Source organism: Nicotiana tabacum, chromosome 7 (genome assembly GCF_000715075.1).
Source record: "Nicotiana tabacum cultivar K326 chromosome 7, ASM71507v2, whole genome shotgun sequence".
NCBI lineage: Eukaryota > Viridiplantae > Streptophyta > Magnoliopsida > Solanales > Solanaceae > Nicotiana > Nicotiana tabacum.
This window is the reverse complement of record NC_134086.1, coordinates 173371424-173388537: the sequence shown is the minus strand read 5'-3', so window position 1 is coordinate 173388537 and position 17114 is coordinate 173371424. Positions and strand designations below refer to the sequence as shown.

The 17114-nt window shown below is 36.9% G+C and overlaps 1 pseudogene; it reads left to right on the top strand.

Annotated features, from left to right (window-relative positions):
- The first annotated feature begins 12949 nt into the window (after window positions 1-12949).
- Window positions 12950-15030, top strand: LOC107766743 (cysteine--tRNA ligase CPS1, chloroplastic/mitochondrial-like; annotated as a pseudogene).
- Window positions 15031-17114: the final 2084 nt, after the last annotated feature.

Here is a 17114-nt window from a genome sequence, read left to right as displayed (position 1 = left end):
TTAGATGTACTATTTTTGTAGGTGTTTTGAGACATTGAATAGGTGCATGTAGTATTTATGGACTTGTTGGAATATTTGGATGGGATCCGAGGGAGCTTGGGTGAGTTTCGGACCACCCGCAACATATTTGGAGGCTGTTGATTAATGGTGCACGTTTCACTTTCACCTTTAATTTATTTGGTATGACGACATGAGTTAAACTTAAATGAAAAAATATGATCCTTATAAATTTGTATAGTCAATCCCAATTTATTTGAGATTGTTGGTTGTTAATGTTATTTTTTTAGGTAAGAGCTTCTTTATTTTTGTTGAAAATATTAACTTAGCCAAATAAATTGGTAGCGAACTTTTGCTTTTCTGCGTATCTGTTAGCAATATATAAATTGACTATATACGCACTATCCACTAAATATGGTGAAGGGGGCTGAATTTTTAATGCAATTACTAAATCGTGGTTATTATTATTTTTGGTAATATAATAATAACTAGTACTAACTAGAATGACAAATGCAACATATGGATTTTGAAGGCTTAGTAATTGGGTACACTGTAGTTTTATACAATTGGATAGTAATTATAAGTATTTCCGCAAAGATGCTTAGATAGACATTAGGTGCAAATGTTGTTTAGAAAAGTTATTTTGGTGAAACAAGATTGTATTTGGATTATGTCGTTTTTAATAGACCTAAAAAATGAAATCATCAACTTGAAATTTGTGAAATAGACACGTATTTGCAAATTCTTCATTGTTTGCAAAAATTTCTTTTATACCCAAATGAAAATAGATGAGTATTTATTAATTTTGTATGACTCGTCTCTTCTTGTTGAAAATTAAACCAAGATTAATTAGTATTCCTAAGTTGTCTAGGATTTAGTATTTACTAGTTTATTTAATTCATGTCTAATTAGAATTTGTTTACCAAGTTCATATTGGAATAGGTTTTGTTAGTCTAGTCAAATTTAGTTTTGTAGTATTATAAATAGGAGTGCTACTACATATTTTCTATTGTGGAGAAGTAGCTACGCTGTAGAGAGATTCAAGAGTTTATGAGTTGTGAAAAAAGTCTCCTACCAAGTTCTCTCCCTAATTTAATAAATTTCTTGCTTGTGCCTAAATTGTTCTTCGGGGTCTTTCAATCCTTCAAATTGGTATCAGAGCCTGTGTGAGATTATGCCAGAGCCGATAGGAGATCCAACAAAAATATGGATACTCTATTACCTAATTGTCCCGTTTTTGTGTTTGATGGCAAAAATAATTTTAAAATTTAGTATCAAGAGATGAAGAATTTTTTTAAGGCTATTGAATTATGGTCCACCATTGATGAAGGGTTTGAGGAACCCCTAGAAGGTACAACGTTGACGGGTGATGCAGCTACGCAATTGGAGAAGAAAATACATTTAGATTATAAGGCACGCTACTATCTCGCCATTAGAGTCGACTTGTATATATCTAAAAAAATATTTGCATGCAAAGTCATCAAAGGAGGCTTGGACAATCTTGGTGAAGTCATATCGAAAAGTTGTTGACATAAAGAAGGAGAAACTGCAAGAGTTTAGGAGTCAATTTGAGTTGGCTCGTATGAGCTCAACAGAGTCTGTCAAAGAATTTTTTTACGAGAATTGAAGAAATTGTCAATGGTCTAAGGATCAATGGAGAAGTATTAGAAGAAGTTAAAATAGTTGTAAAAGTATCGCAATCTCTAAATTTAAAGTTTAGCAACAAGAAAGTTATTATTGAGGCTACCAAAGATCTTAGCACTCTCGGACTTGATGATTTAGAAGGTGAATTGGTGATATATGAGAGATCACTGAATCAACAAAAGGATGAGACATTGGAGGAGGCGTCACAAGAAAAAGATTATCAACCAAACGAAAAAGAAGACACATCAAAGATGACGAAAATAAATCAAGAAGGCCAAAATTCTGAAACAGAGGAGAAAAGAAGAGAAGGTGCATGTAATTTTTGTTGTGATAGAGATTCCATTGAAAGCGAAGAGAAGTCAAATGATGTTCCAATTGATCTGCCAAAAATTTTCCCGGTTGTTAAAAAGGAAAATTTGGTTGCTAGGGACATTCGTCCAAAAGAGGTTGGTGTTTCACCTGAAAAGTTATTTGATAGTATTGAAGATGAACCTGTTGACGAAAAAAGTAAGATGGTTCATAAAGAGAAAGTCTCTTATGATCTGCACAAGATTAAGGCAAAAATAGCTTGGGATCCAGAACTACAACACATGACTATAGATATTGAAGATGAAATAAATTTTGTGCCATTATTCGAGATTGCATGTTTCAAGGAGCATGACGAAATATTTATTGGTGGCATTACTCTACAACCTATAGAATGTTCAGTTGGAGTTGAACGAGTGTACAAGTGTAACTACAAGGCAACTGGAGAAGTAGATGGTTTCAAAGTAAATGAAAATTATATTGATAATATTTTGAAGGGACTTACCATAAGTAAAGACAAATCATATATGAGCAATATTCAAGATAAATTGAAGTTGACTAAAGATGACACTCGTAATTTTATTGATGCTACATATTTTAGGAAATTGATGAAGAGACTAAGGTACTTGACTTCTATAAGGCTTGATGTTACTCATGGCATGCTCAAGTTTGAAGATCTTGGTTTAAGGGAGGCTGTTGGAAATTAAACCAAGATTAATTAGTATTCCTAAGTTGTCTAGGATTTGGTATTTACTAGTTATTTAATTCATGTCTAGTTAGAATTTGTTTACCAAGTTCATATTGGAATAGGTTTTGTTAGTCTAGTCAAATTCGGTTTTGTAGTATTATAAATAGGGGTGCTACTACATATTTTCTATCGTGGAGAGGTAGCTACGCTGTAGAGAGATTCAAGAGTTTATGAGTTGTGAAAAAAACCTCCTACCAAGTTCTCTCCCTAGTTTAATAAATTTCTTACTTGTGCCTAAATTGTTCTTCGGGGTATTTCAATCCTTCACTTCTTATAACATTGAGCATTTATATGATATTTTATTTATATAAACAAATAATGTAAAGAAAATTAAGTAAATTACATTAGTAATGTTGGTTATGAATTGTAGAGATTACTTGTTTTTCTTCAAGTAGTAACTTTATTTACTTTAGAAAGTTATTTGCAATTAATTTTTCGATAACATGAGATGGTTTAGTTTTTTGTAACTTGTCATGTAAATAATTTTTGCATTATTAGATCTAAACCATAAATGTATAACTTAAATCCTCTTAAATAACTCATTGAAGCGACAAGTTAATGTTGCAAGACTAAGTGAGGTAAATCCATATGTCGAAAAGGATTTCACAACATTTATATATGTGCTTAAGAGTTAATTAATGTATTAACCAATGAATAGTGCATTTAGGGTAGCACAATGATTTATTATCTCTTCAAACGTTTTATATCAACTGAAAACGTAGTGGAATTGATAGTGTACTATCGTCTCTAATAGCTCCCAGGTTGTGGACAATGTAAGCACCTAATTTTTTTTCAAACTTCTCAGTTCTAAGCAATTTTTTAACTTGACTATAGTCAAACTCTCACTTTTCATTTTGGTAAATACAATTTGTTAATTTTGAGTATTTTTGGTTAGGTGATTTTATTTGTAACAACTTTTTAAGACAAAAAAGGAAAGAGAAAAAGGAAAAAGGAGAATAATAAAAGCCCAATCCAAATTCCGCTAAGCCCATTTCCTCCTAATGTAGGGAGAAATTCAAAAATAGTCAGATTTACAAATGGTCATTCAAAAATAGTCACAGTTTCAAAAGTAATCGAAATTCAGCCACTGTTCATGTAAAGATAAATCTGAACGAAAACACTGTTCAAAATCCGAAAAATATTCCAGCATAATTCCAGTATATTATACTGGAATATACTGAATTTCCAGCATAATATACCGGTCCAGCATAATATACTGGAAGTTCATGCATAGGTGCTCCAATCTCTAGTATATTATGTTGGAACTTTTCGCGTGTTGGAGTTACAACATAATATGCTGGAAGTTTGTACACAGGTGCATCGATCTTCAGTATATTATGCTAGAACTTTCCGTGTTATAGCAAAATAGTGGCTATTTTTCAATAATTTTGCAAACACTGACTATTTTTGAATAACCAATGCGAAAATTAGCTAGCCGTGCTATTTTTACCCTAATGTTGTACTTTCATAGCCCATGTTGAATGCAACCAAGCCCAAGTCCATCAACCCAGGTTTTTGACTAAGGAAGCCCTGAAATCTGCAAACTTCTCTGATCTTCCGAAATCGTCGCGAGCGAAAAAGATACACAATCCTTTGTTTTCTTCTTCACCATTTCTGAATTATGTGTCGCATGTCGCCTAACGCCACGCCAAAGCCCGTTTTCCCGACACACACCAAACGTCATTTCATCCATGGACATTCACCATAATAATGGAGGGAGTGGTTGCTTTAATCACCGAATAGCTCAAGATTTTATTCGACTTAAGTCCCTCTTCAATCATACCGCCCATTTTTACTACTTCGTTGAAAGATTTGCCAACTGACGTCACCAAGTGACCAAAGTAAGTTGGCTCTAGAGTTTGTAGAAAGTAGTCCACCATTTCCCCCTCTCTCATCAAAGGATCAACTCTTGCTGCCTGTTCTCTCCACCGGAACCCAAATTCTCTAAAGCTCTCTCCTGGCTTCTTCTCAAATTTCAGCAATGTGAGACGATCAGGGACGATCTCAAGGTTATACTGGAAGTGACCTGCGAATGCTTGTGCTAGATCATCCCAGGTGTACCACCTGCTCAGATCTTGTCTTGTGTACCACTCCAGTGCAGACCCACTTAGACTTTGACCAAAGTAAGCTATTAGCATCTCATCTTTACCACCTTCTCCTCTCATCTTGCTGAAAAACCATGCAGATGTGCCATTGGATCACCGTGCCCCTCGTATAGATCAAACTTTGGCATCTTGAACCCTGCCGGCAATTGAATGTCGGGGAATGGGCACAGATCTTTGTAGGCCACACTGACTTGGTTGCCTAACCCATGGATATTCCTGAAGGACTTCTCCAGACTTTTAAACTTTCGAAGCACTTCGTCTTGCTCCGGGCTTTTAGCCGGCTTTTCAGTCTCTACCGGTATCTCGAAGTGAGTATTATAAGTATGAGGCTCGAGTGCTTTGAAGGTTGGTTCAGGGGGGTAATATTGGTTATCATGAGCCTGAAACAATGGCTCACTGGATGATCTTTGCAGCATGGCTGGTGGGGGTTCCACGAAAACAAGAACATTTGGTGGAGGAGGGTTCTGATTAGGTTGTGAAGCTTGGGGATCATAGGCATTTCTTCCCTGATAGTATTGGTGACTGGGGAAGCTTGTCGAAAGGATGGAGGGAGGGTATTTCGGCGTGTATCCTGGTGGGAGAGTGGGAATAACGGGAGGGTTAGGCACTTTTTGTACCCTAGCTAAGGCCAGCTGCATTTCTTTCATCTCCTGTCTCATCTTATCCATTTCCTTCTTCAGCATTTGATTCTCCGTCCTTTCATCCTCGACACTTTGGTCTGAACTAGTCATACTTTTTAGTACGGGCCCTTTGGATCTTGTTTGGTAATGGTAATCTTCCAGAACGTTCTAACAAACTAACTGGTTCGAAATCTTTGGATAAACAACAAACTTGTTAGCGTTAGAGTTTAACACATATTGTAATTTCACGTTGGGGGATGCAATGTTCTTAGGCAGTTTAACCATTTCTAACATGTCTTTGCTTCGACCGCATGCGTCATTCCGGCTTACTTTGTTTGTGCCTTGTTTAAGTGTTTCTGAAACTTTCTTTATCTCTCTTGTTATTTCTTTCTTTTCCTTTCTTTTATTCACTTTGCCTTTCTCTTTTTCTTTTTAGTGGTGGTCGAATCTTATGTGGATTGCCTACGTATCATGTCCTCGCATGAATCAGACCGTGCATAGTTCTACCACGAGTGCGGAACATGAAGACACCATTTTTGGATTTTTCAATCTTCGCTAGCAAAATGTTTTATCACAAGGCAAAACATTTTTGAAAGGAAACTGACAGGCTTGATACAGACTACAGACTCTATGCAAAAGGGAAATACAAACTCCAACGGACAACAGACTCTAAAGACAAGGAAAATACATACTCAAACTATGAATGTTTCAAAGTTTTGAATTTTGGCGCCCGCGAGGCGTCGTTCGGCCTCGCCGCGGGCTTTGGTGAAAGGCCCCTTTGCAGATCTTTCAAATCTTCCATGATCTGGTGTACATAAATTATTATTGAAGCAAAGAAGGTGGTACGAGACATATCCTCACAAGCTAGGCACTTCATGGTGATGTAGTGCCCGATATCGTCGATCCTTCCCTTGATTCTTGTGTAGAACTCTTATATGCAAGTTTTCTTCGAGGAGCCATAACTCAAGAGCTGGGAACAGTGGCAAAGATGCTCAGTCATCCATATTTGTAGCAACAAGTTACACCCCTCGAAAAAGTTTCCTTTGGCTTTGCAGGCTGTGAGAGCTCGGAAGATATCAAATACTATCATAGGCGCAAGAGTGCTTTCATCTTGAATGAGCAAGGTACTGACAATCCCGGCTATTTTCAGATCAATGTTTCCGTCTTTCCTTGGAAATACCAAAAGACCCGAAAAGGTTATCATAAAAGCCACTCATCTATGCTCGTCCCATTTTTTACGGTTACTTTTGCTGCATAACTTGTTACCCGGGTTGTTGAATCCTCCGATATGACCGTATCTGTCGTATATGAAGTGCGGATTACAAAAACCTGCGGCCAAATCTGGGTTATGGACCATCCTGGGTATCTTTAACGAATCTAAAAACCGATGCACAGTGACAGCTATTGGAGCGACCAAGTATTTTTGCCTCAACGGAACTTCAGCATTTCCGATGTACCCGGCTATTTCCTCCAAAGTCGGAGTGAGTTCAAAATCGGAGAAGTGGAAGACATTGTGTGCCGGGTCCCAGCAGGTGACCAAAGCTCTTATGATATTCCTCCGAGGCTGGATTTCCAATAAACCCGTAAGACCTTTCAGATATTTTTTGACCTCATCTTGCCCTTCACCACCTAAATCATCCCACCATAGCCGCAACTTGAAATGAATTTTAGTCATTATTGAAAAAGGTTCATTTTGCATCGTGCTCATCCTGCATATTTATTAAGGTGATTAAGAAATAAAATTTATTTGACTCAACAAATTGACTATTTTTAATTTTTCACAGATTAAAAGGAAGATCTGGCTCCGCTCATGGCTTTTCAGCACTTCGGGAACGAAGATTTTAAAGTTAGGTGAGTCAACCGGTTCAAAAATCCAAAAATGACTAAAAGTGGCCGTTTATGCAAAGTCAGTCTTCCGGCGTCCCTTTCGGGAACATTCGGCTATTCTTTCCAAAAACGACATCACCCGACTTATTTATGTTGACAATTAAAATTTGACATTTTTGGCTATTTTTGTAAAAGTGGAGGTTGGACCCGATGAGGGTTGCCTACGTATCCCACACCCTGTGAGAATTAAACCGGCGTAGTTCGGGTAGATAAAACAAACTTCTTTTGAAAACAAGACTCTTTTCAATGGCAAATAAAACCATTTTTCATAAACAAACGCCCCCCCTTTTTTCCTTTTTCATTTTCTCAACAATTCGACAGAGTTTCGACGCTATTTGGACATCGATTTTTCAAAACAGGTGATTAACTACCTCTATCTCTCTTTCCTCAAAGTATTCAAAAGTCGTTCAACATGCAAGTCCGAAGCAAACAAATGCACAGGTAGCAAATTGGATGCATCAGGATGGTCTTTTGTCATTTTGGTACACCTGTCCTAGACAGACCCAACCCCTGTGTTGAGCCTCCAAAGTAAAATGCACATGATGCAAACAAACGTTCCTACTAGGGATCCGGCATGAAGCTGAGTTATTCTAGGTTCGTAACCTGGGTATTTGTTCTAGACTTTGTACCCGAGCGGACAACTCGAGTCGATGAGGGGGCTACGTACTGGGGACCCGCGAGATCGTCCGGCTTTGTAACTTGTCCGACCTCTTTCTTATTTCAGGGTATGACACTAAAAGAATAGGGAGTCAAAACCATCGAGCACACCCCCGGAGGTAAGAAGAGAAGGGTTTCGGCACAGTTTATATACAGTTCAGATAATATCAAAGCGGTAAAAGCATCACTTAGCACATTAGGCCCATACATGTAACAAAATCAGATAAAGCCAAATATAACAATTTATCTAAGCTTGAATTCTGAACCCTGAACCAGAGATTTTAGGTTCGTATCCCCAGCAGAGTCGCCAGAGCTGTCACACCTCCTTTTTACCTACACCCCGCAAAGAGGCGTAAAAGAGAGTTTTTCCAATTAAAGGACAATCGAAACAGGATTTATTATTTAATTCAGAGTCGCCACTTGGGAGATTTATGGTGTCCCAAGTCACCGGTTGAATCCCGAATCGAGGAAAAGATTGACTCTGTATTACAGTCCGCGAACCAGAAATCCGAGTAAAGAATTCTATTAACCCGGGAGAAGGTGTTAGGCATTCCCGAGTTCCGTGGTTCTAGCACGGTCGCTCAACTGTTATATTTGGCTTAAATATCTGATTTTAATACATGCTGAACCTTTGTGCAAAGTTTACCTCTTTACTGCTTTTATTCATTTTAATTATTATTTTTAAGAGAATTGCAACGTCATTAAAACACATCTTGAACCACGTCACATCAATGCACCCATGATTTTTTGGACACGTTTTAACGTCGCTAAGATATGGATTTGGGTCACATAAATGCGCACCCGAGTTTAGGGAGGTAATGTTATTAAGATACGCGCCTAAAGAGACTTGCACGTTGTTATTTTGGACGAGGCCGTGAAATTTCGCTAAACGACCCGTCCCGGAATCTAAGTATTTTAAAACAAATATTTATTGAGGGCCCCGCAATTTTGTATTTTTTATTCGGCGAGGCTCATCTCATTTTTATTCAAGGATATCCTAAAGCGACTATGATTTTCTATTTATTTGTCTCTAAGAATAAAGAAAAATCCTAATCAATTAGCATTAAAAGTTCAGGCTTCAAGTTCAAGTCCGAGTCCAAACAAAAGGAAACACTTCTAGTTTGAACCCGCTACCTAACTTAAGATCCGCCGCTTGCCGTTGTAAATATTAACAAACCAACTACCATTTCCATCTAGTTCAACTTTAGCTTTATTATATGAATTGGACTATTGGAATTAACTATGTGGATACAAAGCCATTTTTGAGCTCTTTTTACGATTTGTTGAAAAATGCATTAATGCTTAAAACTGATATCAAGCTAACATTAATCACTAACATTTGAGAACTAACATTAGTTACTAACATTATTTACATTGCTATTTAAAATGATGGTATTTATTCAAGTAAACTCGCAATTTCAGGATTAGACCTATTAAACCAACATGCTGATTTCCATAAACTATTTGAACCTGTTTTGTGACATAAACTATTTGAAACTATTTCGCGACCACTGAAAAAAAGAATTAAATATAGTATATTTCATAACTAGTAATCACCAACTAAGATTAAGTACAATTGATATTCCATGTTTGTTAAAATAGATTCAATCAGTCCAGCTTATGCATTCCAAAGTCATTCCAATACATACTATGAAATATCAAGCGAACTACTGCTTATATATCAAATTAAACACAAAGAAACAGGGGAAATTCAGAAATCCATTCCAACAACTCTTTACTTCCTTTCCATTAAATTTGAGAGCTTTAGAACGTGTACCTGGATAATGGAAATACAAGAAGATGAAGGAGCAGTCAGCAACAGTAATAACATAGCAACGCAGTGATAGAACAACCCAGTGACAGATTAAAAAGGAAGGAACCAGCAGAGTTCCAGCAACACCCAATGAAAACAGTAGCCAATAACCAATAGCAAACTCAGGAAGAACCAATTGAAAGCCCAGAAATACCAAACAGCAACACCAATGAAACAGCAACAGTACTAGTTCTGATATTCAGCAGTAAAAGAAAAGACTCACTTTTCAGTTTCTTAGCTCTCCAAACACTGAACCTTTTAGGATTAAAAACCAGCCTGTTTTTTACTCTCAAATTACTGAACATTTAAATGTTAAAAATCCAGCCTAAACTCTCTGGAAAAAAAACTGAAAGAGAACTGATCTTTTTCTCCTAAAAACCAGCCCTTTTCCTATCTTGAAATGACCATATTTATAATCCAAAAACAGGTATGGGCAACATATTTTAATCAATCCTTTTTAAGCTTTTCATACCGTTATGTTTTGTTCCCCACACTTGCATGCCTTGTTCCCCACTAGCAAAGGTCTTGTTCCCCACTAGCAAATGTCTTGTCCCCCACTATGTATTAAACAATGCCTTATTTTAATATTATTAATTCTTAGTGGACAGAGCACTCAAATTAATCATTTTAAAACTTTAAATCCCAAAATACCCCAGAAACTATTGAAATTACCATTCTACCCTATCAGTTATATCCAATCCTCCTAATCAATTAACTAAACTATAGCAGCTATAACCAATCTTAAGTGAGAAATCCTAACAATTGACTAATTAAACACATGAAATATCACAATTTAAGATTCATCAAACTCAAATCACAATATAAGCTTGAAACTCAATTCAGACCAAATATCATCAAAATAAAGATTTAGTGATTAAACTAACACACTTCTAGATTAAACCTAAACAATAAAAAATGAATACTATTAACATACTGAATGAAAACAAACTGACTTCATTTGCAAGAAATGATGAACAACGATAAGAAAAGAAACAACATGACATAACTAAGAAAAAATAGAAATTAGAACGAGGCAAGATAATTAAAACAAGCAAGAAGAACGACAGATTCATGAACTTGTACTGCTGCTCACTACGTTCGATCATGGAAACACGCAGCTCATTGATATTAGTTTAACCAAAAGACAAGATGAAAAGAAAAGGCAAATGAACCTTCATTGTTGCCAAAAAATGGATTTCCCAAGTGATTGAATACAGAAAACTCTTTGAGCAGAGTTGTACGGCAAAGGCAAATAACGAACAAAAGCTTCAAGCTAATGTTCAAAGAAACTCGAGCAAATCTGGAACCAAGACCCCGTCGGAAACTCGAACTCGCGGACTGAAAATGAGTCATTTTTTAATGGAGGGTTTTGAAGGTTTTGAGCCAGAGTTTCATGGCTGCTCGAGCATGATGACAGACGGAGTGTTTGGTCATTTTCTGTGAAGGCTGCTGGTCGACGACTGTGGAGCTGGAGGGGCGGACTGTTGGTGACTGGTTGACGAGTGACGACGTTGGGTCTGTTGGTGGCGTTGGACGTCGATGGAGAAGGCTGGACAGTGGTCAGCAGTGCAGCGACGGGAGCTTGGAGATGGTTGCGGGCGTTGGTAGTAAAGCTGGCGTGAAGAGAGGTGGTCGTTTGGACGAAGCTGGTGTGAAGGGAGGTGGTCGTTTGGACGAAGCTGGTGTGAAGGCTGGAGCTCGCGACTGGCGGACTGGCTGGAGCTCGGAGATGGCAGTGGGGTGGTCGTTAGTTCGAAGAAGAAGGAGGAGGGCAGCCATGGAGGTCGAGGGAGCTTGAGGAGTCGTTTGGAGAAGAAGATGAGAAGAGGGCAGCCATGGGGGTGTTTGGAGCTGGAGGGGTCATTTGGAGAAGAAGATGAGAAGAGGGGGCGGGTAGTTTAGAGTTTTTTGTTAGGGGTTTAGAAATGAAAATGAAAATGGGGAAAAGGGGGGGGGGGTTGGTTGTTTGGTCTATGGGGCAGACCGGGTCGGGGATGGGGTATGGGCTGGGTATCCGGGTTTCAATTTCAAAGGGGAAGAAAAATTATTTGGGATGATGGACTTTAAATTGATTTGACCCAAATATGACTTAAACACTCTTTTACTTTGCCTTTCTTTTCTTAAACTAATAAAACTAAAAATTCCAAAAATCCTAAATTAACTTATAGGACTAGATAAATTTATAAAAGTGCTAACTAACTTTTAATAACAATTAACACACACAATCAAATAAAATCACATAACTTGGACATGAAATGCTAAAAATGCAACAAGAAAAAAGAAACATTATTTTGTGATTTTCTTTCTCTTAAAAACAAAACATGGTTCAATTAATTCCTAAGTGCACAATTAAATCTTAAATGTGCATGCAATATATATTTTTGTGTTTTTCTTAATTAGAGTAGAAATAAACATGCACAGACAAAAATACAAATAAATCACAAACAACACAAAACCATTTTATTTTGAATTTTTTGGAGTAGTTCTCATAGAGCAAAAATCACGTGCTCACAGTAAGTTATTCTCAAAATGGGGAATTCCTTTTTTGGGAGATGCCCTTATGACTTCAAATTTAGATAATGAGTTATCTTTGTTCAACAAGTTAAGAAATTAAATACTCCCATATTATTATAACTTCGTTGATCATGATTTATTTGAAAGATTCATATATCAATATAGTATATTTTGGGAGATCGCGTTTTGATTGCTATTAATAAAATTACCGATATGAGTAAATTATTTATGGTAATTTTTTATTTTTCTCATTTATTTTACTGTTGAATATTATTAACTTACATGCTTGACTACTACTTTTTTTCTTTCTTTTTTTTGGTTTCGATTTTTTTTTTAATTTATCTATAGGTAAGTCGATAACATAAATTAAAATGAAAATATATCATTATATTAAAGAATAAAAGTAAGAGATAAAAATTATAAAGGGTAAAATAAGTATTTTAAGAATTCACCTATGATATGAGGAGTATAATGATAGTTGTTCAAAGTTGGAGGATGAGTTTGATTTTTAAAGTAAATTTGGGGGATGTAAATGATTTTCGCCCATATCAATCTTACAACTTATTTGAATCAGAAGGGATCGATACTGAGAATTTAAATTTAAATATCGATTTAGGTTTTTACAATAATGGAAACTATTTCAAAAATACAATTCTGCTTAGATTTCGAAAAGGAACGGTGGAAACTACAACAAACTTTAGAAGAAATATAGAAAGGAAAGGAGTTTATGCACGTATAAAGATATATTTTTACACTATGAAAAATTGCTTTCCATTTTATTAGGTTGACCAATTAATGTTCGTATTTTGAACCGTGTAACCCAATTATGATTATGGTATGTTTTGATTATAAACCCAAACCCGGTGTAGGATTAGGGTTGTTCTACCGCACCGCCGCGGCGCCGGCCAGATATATATACTCTCAGCCAATTCAATCAACGAACAATTTTACCGTCGATCAGAATGGCGGAGGAGAACGTGGCGGTGCAAATCGAAGCAACCTGGAAAAGTTAGAATGTACGTATGTGGCGTTTCGCCTTACACCTCCAGTCACATCGGCCACGCCCGCGCATATGTAGCCTTCGACGTTCTCTATAGGTATCTAAAATATTTAGGATACGATATCGTGTACGTGCGCAATTTCACTGATATAGATGATAAAATAATAAATGAGGCTAAAAAACTTGGAGAAAATTATGATCCAATTGCTCTGAGTAGTCAATTCAGCCAAGAGTTTCTAAAAGATATGGATGATTTCCAAGTCCTCCCACCGACTCATCAGCCGCGTGTTACTGAGCATATGGAGCAAATTAAGGATATGATTGCTAACATAATTTCTAATGGATATGGATACACAATTGATGGAGATTTTTATTTCTCTGTCGATAGTTTTCCAGAGTATGGTCGATTATTATCTGGTGGAAGAAAATTAGAAGACAATCGTGCTAGAGCACGAAAGGGTGAAGTTGATTTAAGAAAGCGAAATACTGCTGATTTTGCATTGTGGAAAGCTGCAAAGCCTGGTGAACCGCATTGGGATAGCCCCTGGGGTCCAGGTAGACCGGGTTGGCATATAGAGTGCAGCGCAATGAGTGCGCACTATTTAACACATTCGTTTGATATACATGGTGGTGGAATGGACTTGAAATTTCCTCACCATGAAAAGAGATTGCTCAAAGTTGCGCGGCTTGCCCGGAGAGTAATGTTAGTTATTGGATGCATAATGGTTTTGTTAAGGACAGAGATGGTGAGAAGATGTCGAAATCATTAGGGAATTTCTTCACTATACGTGATGTTACTCGATTGTACCATCCTCTTGCATTGAGGTACTTCTTGTTGGGACTCACTACCGGTCTGATGTTAATTACTCAATATCACAGATTGAAATTGCTTCAGATTCTGTATTCTACATTTATCAGACCTTACATGATACTGAAGAGGCCTTATTATCATCAGTTTTCCAACAATTAAGAACTGATGAAACAATTAGGGACGTGGCGCGTGTTAGCCCTGAGGCGGAAAAATTCATCAAGAAGCTGCGTAATGAGTTGGAGACAAAACTTGCGGATGATTTACATACACCTAAAATTCTAAATGCTGCTCTTCAGGAAGCCGTTGGGCTTATGAATAATTATTTGAACATGCTGAAGAAAAGGCAAATGCAACAGCGCCAAGAACAGTTATTTTTGTCCCTAACTGAGCTCGAGAGAGAAGTGAAGGCGGTGTTGGATGTACTTGGATTGCTCGCTGTTCGTTCAACTTATGCTGAGGTTTTGCAACAGATTAAAGAGAGAGCATTGAAAAGAGCAGAGTTGACGGAGGAAGATATCTCGCGTGCAATAGAGGAAAGAGCTCTAGCAAGGAAAAACAAGGAGTTTGCACGAAGCGATCAGATTAGAAGTGATTTGGTGACCAAGGGGATTGCTTTAATGGATATAGGAAGAGAAACAGTTTGGAGGCCATGTGTAAGACCTGGTCCTGGACAATAATATTCCCCTCACTCTGCTAATAATTTTAATTTTATGTTTAGGATTTGTTGCTTCACCATTAGAATCTGCGTCTTAGGACTTCCTTCTGTTTCTGTTGTTCTTGATTTGTCTTTAGGAATTCTGTTAGGATCTCCATTCTATTTTAGGAGTTTATCTTTCTAGATCAACTTGTATGGCTTCTTGATTCATCCCTGAAGTTGAGACTTTTGTTTCAACTTTAAAGCTGTTTTTGAGAAATTGCTACCAATTTCGAGACTGGCAAGCGTGCATTTGGCCCATGCTAATTGAATTTCTGAAGCATGTATTCTTTTCATGATATTGACTATTGAATCTCTCAAAGGACACCAAACTAATATCAAAATCTGTTTGAAACTTGTCTGTCATTATATGCATTGATTTAAGTACCGTCAAACCTCTCTATAACAGCCTCGTTTGTTCTGGATATTTTTGGATGTTATAGCAAATTGTTGTTATAGAAAATGTATGTTATAATAGAACATGAAGTTTGGTTCCGGAAAAACTTGGCTTTTATAGTGAAGTGTTGTTATATAAGGATGCTGTTATAGAGAGGTCTGACTGTATATGAGTTAAAAGGATTTAATAGCACACCTCAGATAAACTTTCCACGTGATTCATAGAGCAAGGTATTTCATTAGTTCAACAGAGGTAAAAAGTTCCCTAAATTTTAGTTGCTGGATGCTTTCAAGTGATACTTATAACTTGACCACCATTAGGATGCATGATCATTTAGTGTCTATGTAACTGTTGGATGGCAATCTAGTTTCATGTAATGCCTGGTGCTCCCTACCTTAAGAAGTACCAGAGCGACCCCATGATTCGCCTCTCAATTCCTTAGGAAACAGCATCGTTAGCTAGAGAAAATGGCTCGTCCAACGGCAGATTGAGGAGAAGGGCTAGTCTCTTTCAGAATTCACTAATGGGATTTATGTCAGCACGCCAGAGATGCCATGAAGGTGAGTACGGCTTTAAATTTTGAAGCATCACTACTTCTTAAGTACATCTCCCAATATTTGGGCAATTTTCTTAATTTATAATAAAAGTATAGGATTCAGCACGGAGCCATCTAAATAACAACTAGGATTACAACTAGCTACTTTCCTCATATCCAATGTCATAAAGATGGTTAACTTTACATCTTTGTTACAGGATAGTCTTTCAGTTATAAACTATGAGGTCTGGTTTGTAGAAGTGTTCTCTAATGGCATCGCTCGCCGTTAAGCAACCAAAATATCAAGTTATCTACATACTTGAGATAGAATGTAACCTTTACTGTTAGTTGGCATCAAATGCCATGGGAAACTACATGTGTTGGATATGTGAAAGCTGTCGAAACCATCAAATCACTTGTGGAACTTTCTAAGTTTATGATCCACATGCCACTGTTTATTTATCAGTTCTTCGAACATTTGGAAATAGATTAGTTAAAGAAAACTTATTACTTGCAGATCTCAATGCCTGTAGCATTCTTCTTTTAAATTTGATCTGTGATTTTTGTATGGCGCGTCGTGCACAACTAGGAGAGAGTGTGATGGTTTGCAAAATGCTTAGCATAGTAGTTTTTGAAGGTCTGCTAACATCGCATAGCTTTTTAGCTAATTGTTGATGATTTACAAGCATCTATAACTGTAATTTCTGAGCCTTATTTTACTTTGACAAGATACATCAGATGTAATTTGTTGATTTGTGTTCTAAAGCTTAATTGTTTCTGGATCTGGATCTGAATATACAAGTAGTATAACCTGGACTTAGACACATAGCAATCCATGATTGTACATATTTTCTTCCACTGACCTACTATATTTGTGTCTGTTCAAAGTTGACCCTATGAAATTGAAAGATCATGTTGTAGCTTTACTAGGAACTCGACTTGAATTCGAACCAGAATACAGAGAAGCCATATTCGTGGTGGTTTTTTAACATCACGAGTCTTCAATTCATCGTTGTTTTCTTTCACTTATTTACAATATTTGTTGCAAGTGCCTTACTTCGGATCCAGATAGATTTTAGCATCTACAATATCTTCCTCTTCCATTTAGTAACTTGATCTTTTATTGTTTCTAATCTGCAATTTTTAGTGGCAAACTTTGCTGCAAAATCTAAAATTTTATGACAACCAATCAAGTCTGAGAATTTCATTTGCTGAAAATCTTATTCTTTTATTAATGTCCCGCTACTGGAAAGAAAGCTAGACAAAAGTTAACGGCAATCAGAGACAAGATACATGCAAATATTAGTGCAAATTCGCGCAGAAGCGTTTATAGGGCCGCAAATGCAAAAATGCCAGGGCAGAAGGTATAAATTGTGTCCTTCGCGA